Below are 12,171 nucleotides of genomic sequence, written 5' to 3' on the forward strand. Positions count from 1 at the left end.
AACACATGGAAAGCAGAGCAAGGAACAGCACAGAATCCTGTTCCACAGGTGGGACAGAGAACTCAGGGAAATGCTGAAATCCCAGCCAGGGCACTGGGGCTTGCAGTGCAAGGAGAAAATCCCTGTCAAGTGTTAGAAAAATGCCTTTGGAGGGAGCAAACAGCCCAAGGAGCAGGGTGTCATGCACACGTGGCTTTGTGAAGCACAGAGCAGAAAGGAGAAGTGGATTTACTCACTCTCCTCTCAGCAAAGAGGTTTATGAATCCAGGACTGAAATCTGGGCTTTCACTGGGCTCACAATAATTGCAGGATTCTCTTATCCTGCCCCAGTCCCCCTCCAAGCTAAGGGATGAAGGACAAATGAAGCTGGATGTGTCTGTGGATGAAATTAAACTTGCTAAATTACAACCCTCCTGGTGGGCCAAACTCTTCTGCTCCTCAAGTCATGACAGTGAGTTTATCTAGGACTTAAAACTAATTTTTATTTGTTTAATTTTTTTATTATTATTTGTTTTATTACTCTTTGAATTTCCTAGAATGCAGGTGGCAGAGTATGTGTCCAATTTAGGTGTAAAACCCTGGCCCCTGCAGGGACGCCTTCCACTAGACAAGGTTGCCCCAAACCTCATCCAGTCTGGCCTTGGACCCTTCCAGGGATGGGATTCTGGGATTCTGTGACTGCCTGCTGGATCCTTCTGACTCCTACCCCACACAATCCTCTTTTCCTTGCAGAGTTCAGGATTTACCTCCCCAAATCCACTCATTTCCAGCACATTTGGTCCTGGTTCTCCTACAGCTCCCCACTGGCACTGGCAGGGGATGAGGCTGCCCCGTGTCAGTGTTCCCTGCTCTGATGGAATCTGATTTTCACTTGGCTTTCTGGAGTGAAATAGGAGCAAAACTTTCACTTTTGAAGCTTAGAAAGGCAACACCGTGGTGACATCAGCATTAAAATGTTAAAAAAGTTCTTCTCTCCAAGAAAACCATAACCTGCTAATTTACATATTAATGGCATAACTTAGTGCTCAGGAAGATAAAAAATGCAATCTTTGGCCAGATGCAGAGAATTAATTGCTTCAAGTGAAAAGATCCTATGAAAAGCACACAGCAAGGCCTGAATATTCTGAAGGAATGTTGTTGTCAGTCAGGTTGGAGTGTGTGTAGAGACAGAGAATTGTTTTGTTGTTGCCTGGACAGATATTTAGGATGGGCCCTCCCTTTGAGACAGAAGAGATCAAATGGAACACAGAAGGCCACTAACCCCAACCCCTGGCCATTTCTTTTGCTGTACTTCCTTCTCTCAATATGGGATGTGAGTGCTCATCTTGGGAGTGTTACTGTTGGCATTAACTAAGATTTTTGTCACAGAATTCTAGGGACTACATTTGCTTCGCTCCCATCGAACCAGCTCCGAAATTCACGAGGGCAGCGAAGCAAAGGAGCGGCAGGGCCGCAGAGCTCCTGCCTTGGGCTCCAGGAGGAGGGGCACAGGCGGGAGGTAATCCTCCATGGGAAGGGAAGCGTTGTCCCGTTCCACACCAACGACCCCGGCCGGGCGATCCCGGGGGGCTGGGGGCAGCGCAGGAACTGCCGCTGCACCGTGCCTCAGGCCGCTTCCTTCTCCTGCCCGGAGACGGTGCTGGATGGTGACGGCTCTCAGCGGCTGCCCAAGGTCACGGGCTGCTGCTCACTCCAGCTCTTTGAGCCGGCCGAAAAAGAAAATTTCAAATTGGCCCACCAAAACCAATAAAGGCCCCTAGAAGGGCTGCTGGAGAAAGACATAATCTGGGTTTTTTTGGTTGTGGGTTCCGTGTGTTCGGAAATATCAGACGCTGCCCTTTGTGGTATTAATTTAATTACAGCTTTAGGTGCCCACACAACACGATCAAAGCCAAAGCTAAACCCAGGGAAAGGGAATTATCCACCCAAACCACCCACAGCCCAGTTACTCCTTGGAAGGGAGTGCCAGATAATACAAATTATTCCCTATAATGTTGCATTTCCACGTGGAAAATGCTCCCGAGAGATCTGGGCAATTCAACTTCCAGTCTACAACCAGGAATGTGGGAAGGAAAAAATGTCTTCAGCTGGGGTGTGACACACAGAAATAAATCCAGCATCAGGTTTGTACCAGGGAGAGGAGTTGTACATCACAGCCAGGCAAGGACAATCCTGCCATGCAGAAACCTGAGGCACTGTGCTCCGTGCCACAAAGGAGGAGATGAAGGCAGGAGTCAGAGATGGGTCTGAAGGAAACTCCCTTCTCTGGCAGGACGCTGCTCCCTCGGAGGAACACTGCACACCAGAGCTGTGCTACTGAACTGGGCAGTCTCCATCCATCTTGCTGCACTCCCTTTACCTCTGAATTCCCCAAACTGCTTTGTTTTGGATTCCTTATTTTAACTCCAGAACCAGAAATCAATTTATGATGGAAAATCCCTCTTAAAACCAGCATTTAAGTGTCATTTTTTGCTCCTGAAGGTGAGTACAGCTGGAGCACAGACCATGCCTAATGCCCCAAATCCATTCTCCTGGCTGCCCCATCTCTCAGGGGTGCTGGAAACAATTCTCCCTTGGATGCTCCAGGAGGCTCAGCAGTGAGACCATGCGGGAAATCACCAGGGCACGGCTGCAGAGATGAAAACCGCTCAGAAAAATGGGAATAAAATGCAGCAATACAACCAGGGAGGGCCAAATGGTGCAGTGGGGTTCACTGGTAGTGGGAATCTGGGGGGTGAGACCCTGTGCAGGTATCAGCAGGAGAGGGGGACACCCAGTGACACTGCTGGCACCCAGGGGACACCCAGGGGACACCCAGTGACACTGCTGGCATCCAGGGGACACCCAGTGACACTGCCCAGGTCCAGTGGCAAGGTGGTTCCTTTTGTTGGAACCTGAAGGGAAGGAGGCAGCAGAGGGAAACCACCAAATGGAATCTCTTGAGGCAAATTTCAGAAGCTTAAAGGAGCTCCAGGGCTTTCAAAAGGTTACAGGAGACAGGCTGGGATAAAACCCAAGGAATATCTTGGATCAGGAAAACCTCCTGAACCTCCCAGATGCCCGTGAGGTCCTGGCTTTGCTGACCTGTGCAAAGAACTGTGTTTGGCAGGTAAATCCTGTGTTGGGTCAGCCTGGAGGGGGCTCTCACAGCCCTGTGCCCCCAGAGAGCTGCAGCTCCATTTGAAGGTGCTCAGAAAGAGAGGCTTGGCTGGCTGAGGCGCTCCCAAACCTCCCTCCTCCTCCTCCTCCCTCCCTGAACCTCTCTCTCGGAGCAGAGACCCCGCACAGGCTCCCAGGGTGGGCACAGCAGATAGCAGGGATTTGGGGTCAGATGTGAGGAAACAAAAGGAAATCCCTGCTTGCACCTGACGACTTTGGGAGCCTCCTCACCGTGCCCCATCCTCTGCTGTGCTGTTGGATGCTTCCCTGCCTGGAGAGGACAAGGCCAGTTCCTATGCAAACACCCCAGCGTTGCCTTTCAAGAGGAGAATGGGTGACTGCGGGAGCGCAGAGCCTTGCACCTCATCTCTCCCGGGTTCTCTCTGGGATTTACATTTGCTCTCCCCTTCAAATCAGGATGATCATTTGAATCTCTCCCTGGGGCACCACCTTCTCTTCCCTCTCTGGCTCTTAAAGCGCTGATGCTCCTTGGAAGGGGAGAAGTGGAGCATCCCCAGTCCACAGGATTGACAAAAGTGTCAATGAGCCTCAGTGTTTAATTACTCACGGGCATCAATGACGTAAACACCGGGTTGCCTCCCCTCGAGCAGGATTAATTCCTCTTTGAATAACCTCTCTTACCTGTCCTTTCAGAGCGCTCATCCGTACACGTGCACCTGCAGAGAAAGCAGGAGTCTCTAATCCTGTGCAAATGCGCAGCCGGGATGTCCAGGGTTCATGATGTGCCCTCCTCAGCAGCAGGGCCTGGCTGTGCCTCAGCCCGGCGAGCTGAGCTGGAGGCTCTCCAGCACTCCAGGAGCAGGAAGATGTGGGGACGGATCAGAGGCACACCTCAGATCCGTGCTTGCTGGAGTTCCAGTGAACTGCAGCTCCTCGTTAGCCAGGCACAGCCCTGAGGGACAGGGGCTGAGGACACTCAGCTTGGCCAGGGGGATCACGGGGCAGGTCAAAGTCCCTGGAATGAGCAGAGCTGTGTGCTTTCCTCAAGCCTGGCTCCGGGCAGCCCCTCCGGGAGCTGGCACAGCACTGCCCAGGCAGATGGGGAAGGACATGTTTGCACTAATCTGCCCCAATCTGGATTATTTTTCCAAATAAACCTCTTTTCCCAGCTGTTTTAAGCAAGTTTTTGGCAGGCTGGGGACAGGTGGGATGCTGGGGACGGGGAAGAAGCTGGCAGGGGCAGAGGAGATGGAGGGGATAACATCTGCTGGGTGTCCCTGTGCCACCAGGCTCCCATCTGCACAGAGGGGGGGACAGGATGTCTCCGGGGGGGTGTTGGCAGCACATCACCCAAATCCTGAGGCTGGGATCACCCCGTGGGGGCTCGGGGCTTTGCTGAAGTTTCCTCCTATCAAAAGCCAGTGGGAAATAACTTGTGCTGAGGGGCTGGCGTCCCCCACCTCCTGTCCCACCCAAAGCAGAGCTGGGATCCTCTGCAGCTCCTGTCAGGATGAAACAGCCCAGAAAAGGCCCCTGGTGCTGGCTGTGCAGGATGATCCACATCAGCCAGTTCTGGGGTTTGGGGATCTCTCAGGGAGCCAGGATCAGGCCAGGGCAGAGCAGCGCAGGTCCCTCACCCTGCCTCAGGACACACGGGCACGGACAGAGCTGCTCCATCCCCCAGCACGTTCCCCAGCCACTCGCCAACCTGACATTTCCAAATCCCTATGTTTAGACGATCCTCATCACTTCTAATCGTTCGGGCTCCTCCGCCTCGGAGACGCTGCTCTGCGTGGGCAGGACGGGTCCCCGCGCCCATTTCTCTCTTCCCCGTGCCTCAGTTTCCCTTCGGGCAGACCGCAGGTGAGGGTCGCCCTCTGACTCCGGGGACCAGGTTTTGGGGGCCATCGGTCCCGTTCCCACGCCAGGCCCTCAGATGGGATTTCGGGTGCTCCAGCCCGCTCCACACAGCCAGACGCCGGCCCTCAGCCTTCCCCCAGGACGGGAGAGCGGGAAGCACCCAGCCCTCGCCCCCTCCCCAAGTGCAGCCCAGGGGCACCAGCCACATCCTCCCACGGCGAGAGGCGGCCGAGCAGGATGGATCCGGGAGGGGCTGGCTCCAGAGATGCCTCCGGAGAGCCCAGGGGACAGCCCCCGTGGGCCGGGCACGCCGGTAACTAATTTAGTTACTAAATTAACAGTGAAACGGACGAGACCCGAACGCGAAGCCAGGCACTGCCGCCTGCCAGGACCCGTCAGCTTCCAGCCACCCTGGCCGCTCCCAGGCCGCTGTCCCCGGGTGCCGGCGCCGTGCCGGAGCAGGGAGGGGCCCTGGAGCCTGCAGGAGACGCTCCGGTGCCCCACGCTGCTCCCAGGAGCCCCGAGCAGCCCACGGCCGCTGTTCCTGGAAGAAACGTCTGCCTTCAGAGGGACGGGGACGGCGATGGCCGCGCTGGGCTCCGTGCCCCGACCCTGAAGTGCCGGGGGTCCCGCCCGGCCCTCGGCTCCCCCCCGCCCCGAGGGGGACACGGGGGCACCCCTGGGGCTCCGTCCCTCCGCAGGGACCGGCGGTGACCTCCAGTGCTGGACCCTGCCGGGAAGGGCCACAGCTGAGCCGCTCCCGAGAGGGGCCCGCAGAGGAGGGGCCGGAGCTCACAGGTAGGGGCGGGGAGCTGGGAGCAGGAGAGGGGCTCGGGGAGAGCGGCCCGGGCAGATAAAACAACCGCGGGGACGCAGCAGCCCCGGGGATGGAGCCTGCAGCCGTGGCTGAAGGGACGCTCCAGGTCCCAGCCCCCCTCAGCCCCAGGGACACCCTCCACCACCGGGGAGAGCTCGGTGCCAGCAAAAGGAGCGGGTTCTTCTTCCCTGACCTTATCCACGTGGCACACGGACATCCCTCCAAGCCCAGGCAGCTTCTGGGGCAGAAGTGTTTGGCTAAAGAAGACAAAGAAACCCGGATTGAGACTACAAAGGGAATCTTTTATTACTTGTAACACTCCATTCAGCTAAATCCACATAGCAGTACACAGAAACTCTTCAGGAAAGTGCAAATTCTCACTCTGCATTTGTAATACACCCTAGTTTTACAGAACAGACATTGGGTAAACAGGAGTACAGATGCAGAACGCCCCGAGGTTCCAGGCAAGGAGAACGATGCAGCTTGAGACACTTCAATCACCTCGCACAAAGCCGTTCTTGAGCAGAGGGAAGCGAGCTGGACTGCAAGCACCCAGGTGTCACCATGCAAGGAGCCCCCTCTTAGTTGGGAGAGGACAAAAAGGGGGAGGGAAGGCAAAACAAAGTGATAACAGGATCAGTTTTAAAATTGGAGAGCACTCAGGGGCTTCCTAAAGCAGCACACACACATCCCACCCTGCCCAAGTGGCAGAGCCCATCGTTCCTCTCCTGGCTCCCACCGTAGTGCCACAAACACTCTTCCTGTAAGGAAAGGGGAACTGGAATCCCCAAAACCTCAGGAGCCTGGCAGGGAGGGCACCCAAAGCACTGCCTGAGCCTTTGTTCTTATCTTGGAAGTGGGAAAGAACAGCTGACAACTCGAGGAAGGTTGTGCACAAACCCAGTAAACTCTAACACGATGCGTAACAAAGTTACAGGGCAAGGAAACGAGAATTCCAGTCCTTCTCAGTAACAGAAGTAAGGGATGGAGATCAGAGGGAGGACATAAAGGAGTTCCACAAATGGAACACTATAAATATATCCAACGGTTCCAATACAGTAGGAAAACAACAGCAGCAGCAGTTTCAAAACAGCAAAGAGTTACTATGCCCTGAAAGTACATTCAACGCCTTGTGCCTGCTGCTGTCCTCCCAAAAGCATCACCACAGCTACAGCTCGCTGTCAAACCCATCCATGGGGAAAATCCCAGACACTTAACACCCCGCAGCTGGGTTTCCTTTGTTAATTAAACAGAGGATGAACAGTTACCAGCTTCTAACAATGCCCATTTGAAAACATTTTCTCCACTGCTGACGCCTGCCTACTGACACAGAGCAGATCTCCGGGAAACTGCAGACTCCTGCTCTTGGCAGGAGCACAACCATCGCTCACAAGACTGGACTGCTACAGTAACACCCACCTGGGCTCATCACACACACACACACACTGTGCTTTTTACAGCGCTTGTTCAGAATTATGTCCCCAGTCACTCGTTCTCTTTACTGCTCGGAGAATCCTCCACTGGAGCCCTCTGGTGGCTTTTTACTTTAATTAATTTCAGTTAATACCGCAGTAATCCGGCGGGAGGCCCCGGCCTGGAGCTCCCCTGCCCAGGGCAGCTGTGGCTGCCCCGCCCCGGGGAGTGTCCAAGGCCAGGCTGGAGCAGCCTGGAACCGTGGAAGGTATCCGTGCCCGTGGCAGAGGGGTGGCCACACAAACCCTTCCACGATTCCACAGCACAAGGAGTTTTTGTGGTGTAAACACACCTGGATTTTTCACCCCTCTTTTAAACTGGAAGAAGCTGAACCCAGGTGAACGACATCGAGTTCCTCTCTGGCAGCTCTCTGAACCCAGCTGGCTGCAAGCACATCCACCAGCAGCAGCACAACCTCAGAAGAGAAAGAAAAGCCTGGAGGTGACACACAGGTAAGACTGCAGCCCTTTCTTAAATAGGAATATTTGTTTCTAGGAACTTCCTCTTGACCTTCAGTGTGACTGACAAGAAAATACACGAATATTCTTGCTGAACTCAGGGTACATTTGTAGCTGGTAAAATACCACTGAGGTGCCCCTGTGCTCCGTTCCTGGCCATAAGGTGGAAGGTTCACACCAAGTCATTTCTAGCCATCAGTGGGTAGAAATGGCAGCAGCCCTTCAAAATACACAGAACACAAGCCCTTAAAGGAGAAACTCCAGATCCTGATGGCAAAATGCCGTGTCAGATAAATGCTACATTGAAAGGCGTGTTTCCTGTTTTCTGTTGGGCTGATTTCTGGTCATTGCTGGATTTTGTTTTACCCAGAGGGGCTCAGGGGTGCAGCTGAGTACTTGGCTCAGAGCAGGCCATACTTGTGCCTGCACAGGGACAGTGTCTGTGGTTTATGAGCTATTTATGTGTTACTCCCCTGCACTTTCCATTACGGGCGACGGTTCAGGCTTCTCTCCCCGGGCTCTTGCAGTTGCTGTATCTCTTGGATGCTGTGCAGAACGGAATCAGGCAGCCAAACCTCAGGTTCACCTTCTCCCTGACCCTCTACGTTGCTCGTGTGGCGCAGCAGATCCTGAAGCCAGGTACTGGAACTTCCCGCGTGTGTCGCTGCTGGGGTGGAAACCAGAGCCTCGGGGAACGCTGATCTCCTCGCCTGCTTTGTGCTCCTGCACTCCTGACTGAACTTTTCATTCTGGGGGAGAGAAGGGGAGGGATGGGCAGCAGTGTAATGAGCCTCAGAGCAAAGGCCTCCTGCAGTTCCTGGGCTGTTCTCCCAGCTTGGAGCACCACACAGTACGGCTTCCATTTATTATTGTCCGTGGCTGTGGGTTGGGAATGCTGTCCTCCTCCACGATGCCAGCTTTTTCTCTTCACAGAGGAGCACATGTACATAAAGGTAAACAGATTCCTTCTGTCACACCAGTATTTGGACCTGAGGAAAGTACCAGGTTTTTTCCAGCTTTTCTACAGTTTTGATTTTGAGGTAAGAGTCCCATTTTTGGTACCCAGTAAATCTTCATAAATTGACAGAAAAAAGCCATAAAAATACAATGAAATCTCATTCTCCCATAGGTGGTTAATTGGAGGCATCTTTCTTTTGTTTCCTATTGGGATTAAAAATGCTGTTTTGTGGGGTTTTTGTTGTTTTCTTAATACTGACACCCAATGAGTCGTGCTGTGTATGCTCTGTGAGCACAATAAGCAGAATATTCTGCCCCAGCTGGCTTACATTCATCTCTGAGTTTCGATTAGCAGCGCTGAGTTCAACTGAAGAGTTTTAGGAACAGCAGCTTCTACAATTCCATTTCCACTGCATGTTTGGGCCGCAGACTGACAGTTCCTGAGGGATGTTAGCGATGAAATTTGATAGGAATGGAAACGGAGAAGTCCAAAACAAGCCGTAGTAAGCCCTGAGCTGGCACTCCCAGGGAACCAGCGTTTTGTGCTCTTAGGAGCAGGTATTATTTGGAAAGGTCGAAATGTCTGATGGTGGTATTTTTGTGACTTGCAGTACAAAACAGAGCGTGAGTGGATCCTCAGATTTCTTGGGGAAGGGCTGCGTGACAAACATTGCTATGAGCTTTATGACTACCAGAGGATTTTCCAGGTCGTTCTTTCCTTTTTCAACAGTCCTTTGTGTGATGAAGGCTCCCAGGTAAGAATTTAAAAAGAAAGCACCAAAAAACCCCAAAGCACAGAGGTTTGCGTGGCTTTGAGGTCTCAAGTACAAAGCGGAAGGGAGCAGCTGCCTCTGCCTTTGCCCTCTTGAAAATCTGTTCCTCGTTGATTTATGTGTGGAGGGGGAAATAATTGCCTACGTCTGAAGCGGTCGCATCCTTAACCCCTGAAACTGGAAGGGGTTCCTGCCACGGTGGAACCTCACGTGGGTACCGTGGGTTTGTGCCTGCAGCCAGGGCCTTTTCTTTTTGGGGGTCTCCATTCCCCAGCCAGCGTATTTGTCACCCGAGCACTGCTTCAGCAGGAGGGAAACTCGCGTGCTGGGAGCTCTCAGCTTTGGGAGCATCCACCCTGAGCATTTCAGATATCAAAACCTTGGACAAAAAGATAAAATTGTCTTGCTGGCTGAAGACTTCTTGTAAGAGTAGCACCTGTGGCAGGAAGCTTTGAACAGAGAAGGTCTTTCCTTCCCTGGAGTTGCTGAGAGCAGTTGGCGTTCACGTTACCTCGAAGCTGATCAGATACCAGTCAAATTGCTAATTCTAAGTTAGATAATTAGATCTTGACTGCAAAAGAACAAGTTCTATCTTCTGGTTCAGAGTCGTATTCTGGAGATATTACAAAGTGCTGCCCGTGTCACCAGAGCTGCCTATTTTTATTTTTTTTTAATAATTGTTTAATTTTTTCTATTTTTTATTTTATTTTATTTTAATTTTACTTTTGTATTTTTTCATTCTCATTTATTTTATTGAGTTTTGTTTCTTCATGTTATTTTATTTTTTGTTTTGTCTTTTTAAAAAGGTTTTATATTTTATTTCTTCTATCTTTGTTTTTTATTTTTATTAACTTAACTACTTTTGATTTTTAAAATCTTGTTTCTTTTTATTTTCATGTTATTTTGATTTTGTATTTGTTGTTTTTTAATTTATTTCCATTTAATATTTTAATTTTTATATAATTTTATTTATTTTATTTTTAAAACTTTTTATCACTTTTAAGTTTTATTTTGAAGTTTTTATTTTATTTTATATGTTTTTATTTTATTTTATATTTTCATGTTTTCTTTTTTCCTGTTTTTTTCCCCCTTACCCTTTCTTACCCCGAGTATATGGCAGACTGGCTGTTGGCAACAAAGAAGTTGGAAAATGACAGCCGTGGCCACCCACCGAAGGCCTGGATATAATGGGGAGTGAGAGCAAAGCCTCTGTACTTTCTGCTCCATTGAGGAACCCGAAGGGAGAAAGCTGTAAGCGCCACGGTGCCGTTTTTTTCCTTTTTATCCCCTAACAGGTCTCATTCTACCCACGAACAGGGTTCGCAGCAGTCACTTGATGTCGGGGGTGTATTTCAGAGATAGCAATAGAACAAAGTGTATTTTTTATTCTGTAACTCTCTAAACCTCATTGTTTAGTAACAAAGAAATCCAAAACAAAGCAAACAAACAAAAAAAAAAACACCCCCACAAACAACCCCCCCGAAAAAAAACCACAGAAAAAGAAAATATGCCAATATTATTTTATTGAGAATTAAATCTTTACCCTTTAGAAAACCAGGCTAATTTAATTCTAATTAATTGTGGTTCTGATGTTAGGTTAATGAATTCATATAGTGTAAAATACAGTTTTAAATATAAACAAATAAACACAATTTTAAACAAATTAATAGAACAATAGGAAAAAGTAAATAATAAAAATAGAGATGTAAAATACAAAAACTTATATCGGTAATATAAATAGATACAATCTATAATATTACATGTTATATATGTTATAATATATATAATGTACATAGATATGAATAGAAAACAGAAATGGTAAAAATAAATATAAATATAAATAATATAAACACAAATATATATAACAAATATAATAAATACTAAAAACTAAATTATAGCCTACAATCAAGGCTTTTTTGGTTTGAATTTGGTGAGTGGCAGGGTTCTGGGAGTTGCGCTTGGGGGTCTTTTGGAGCATTTTACAGGATTTTTGGAAGTGGGGGCTGTGGGCTCGGGGGCAGTGCTGCCGTCCTGTGGACACAGGCGGTATTGCAGCTCTTCCCCCGCCGTGCCCGGACAGTGCTGCCACCGTGTGGACTCATGCGGTACTGCAGCTCCCCCCCGCAGGTCCGACCCTGCCGTGCGCGGGCAGTGCTGCCGTCCTGTGGACACAGGCGGTACTGCAGCTTCCCCCGTGCCCGGCCCTGCCGTGCGCTGTGCAGTGCTGCCACCCTGTGGACACAGGGCGGTACCGCAGCTGCCCCCGTGCCAGACCCTGCCGGCTGCGTGCTGTGCCCGTATCCTTTGTAAAATACTGTACAGGGAGAAAGCAGAACGGCACATTCCTTGTGCTCTGTATTGAATTTTGGGGTGGGATAAATAAAAATGAGATGCAAATGAGGGAATTGCTTGTACATGTAAATATTCTTGTCCTAAAGGAGCCATCGGCTCCGTACCAAGCCTTGAGTTAAAAATTACATTTATTAAAAAAAAACCCAAGCCCTTTAGAGGCTACAGTTTGTGTGGTGTGGAATTCCTAGGGGCTGATGTCAGGAAATCTGTGAGCCATATCCAGCTGAGCGAACCAAACCGAGTTCGGCCGAACGCAGCGAGCGGCACCGAGCTCGGCCGAACCGAGCCGAGCCTAGCCGAACCGAGCCGAACCGAGCCGAGCCCAGCCGAACCCGGCCTCCTGCTCTCACGAGCATTAATT

General features: G+C 50.5%; 1 long non-coding RNA gene across 1 annotated transcript; it reads left to right on the forward strand.

Moving 5' to 3' along the window:
• The first annotated feature begins 7,512 nt into the window (after positions 1-7,512).
• On the forward strand, positions 7,513-10,157 carry LOC120749143 (uncharacterized). The gene is made up of 5 exons (XR_005699547.2): positions 7,513-7,722; positions 8,256-8,367; positions 8,662-8,768; positions 9,297-9,440; positions 10,063-10,157. It is a non-coding gene; the product is annotated as an uncharacterized LOC120749143 (long non-coding RNA).
• Positions 10,158-12,171: the final 2,014 nt, after the last annotated feature.

This window comes from Hirundo rustica, chromosome 2 (genome assembly GCF_015227805.2).
Source record: "Hirundo rustica isolate bHirRus1 chromosome 2, bHirRus1.pri.v3, whole genome shotgun sequence".
NCBI classification, from domain to species: domain Eukaryota; kingdom Metazoa; phylum Chordata; class Aves; order Passeriformes; family Hirundinidae; genus Hirundo; species Hirundo rustica.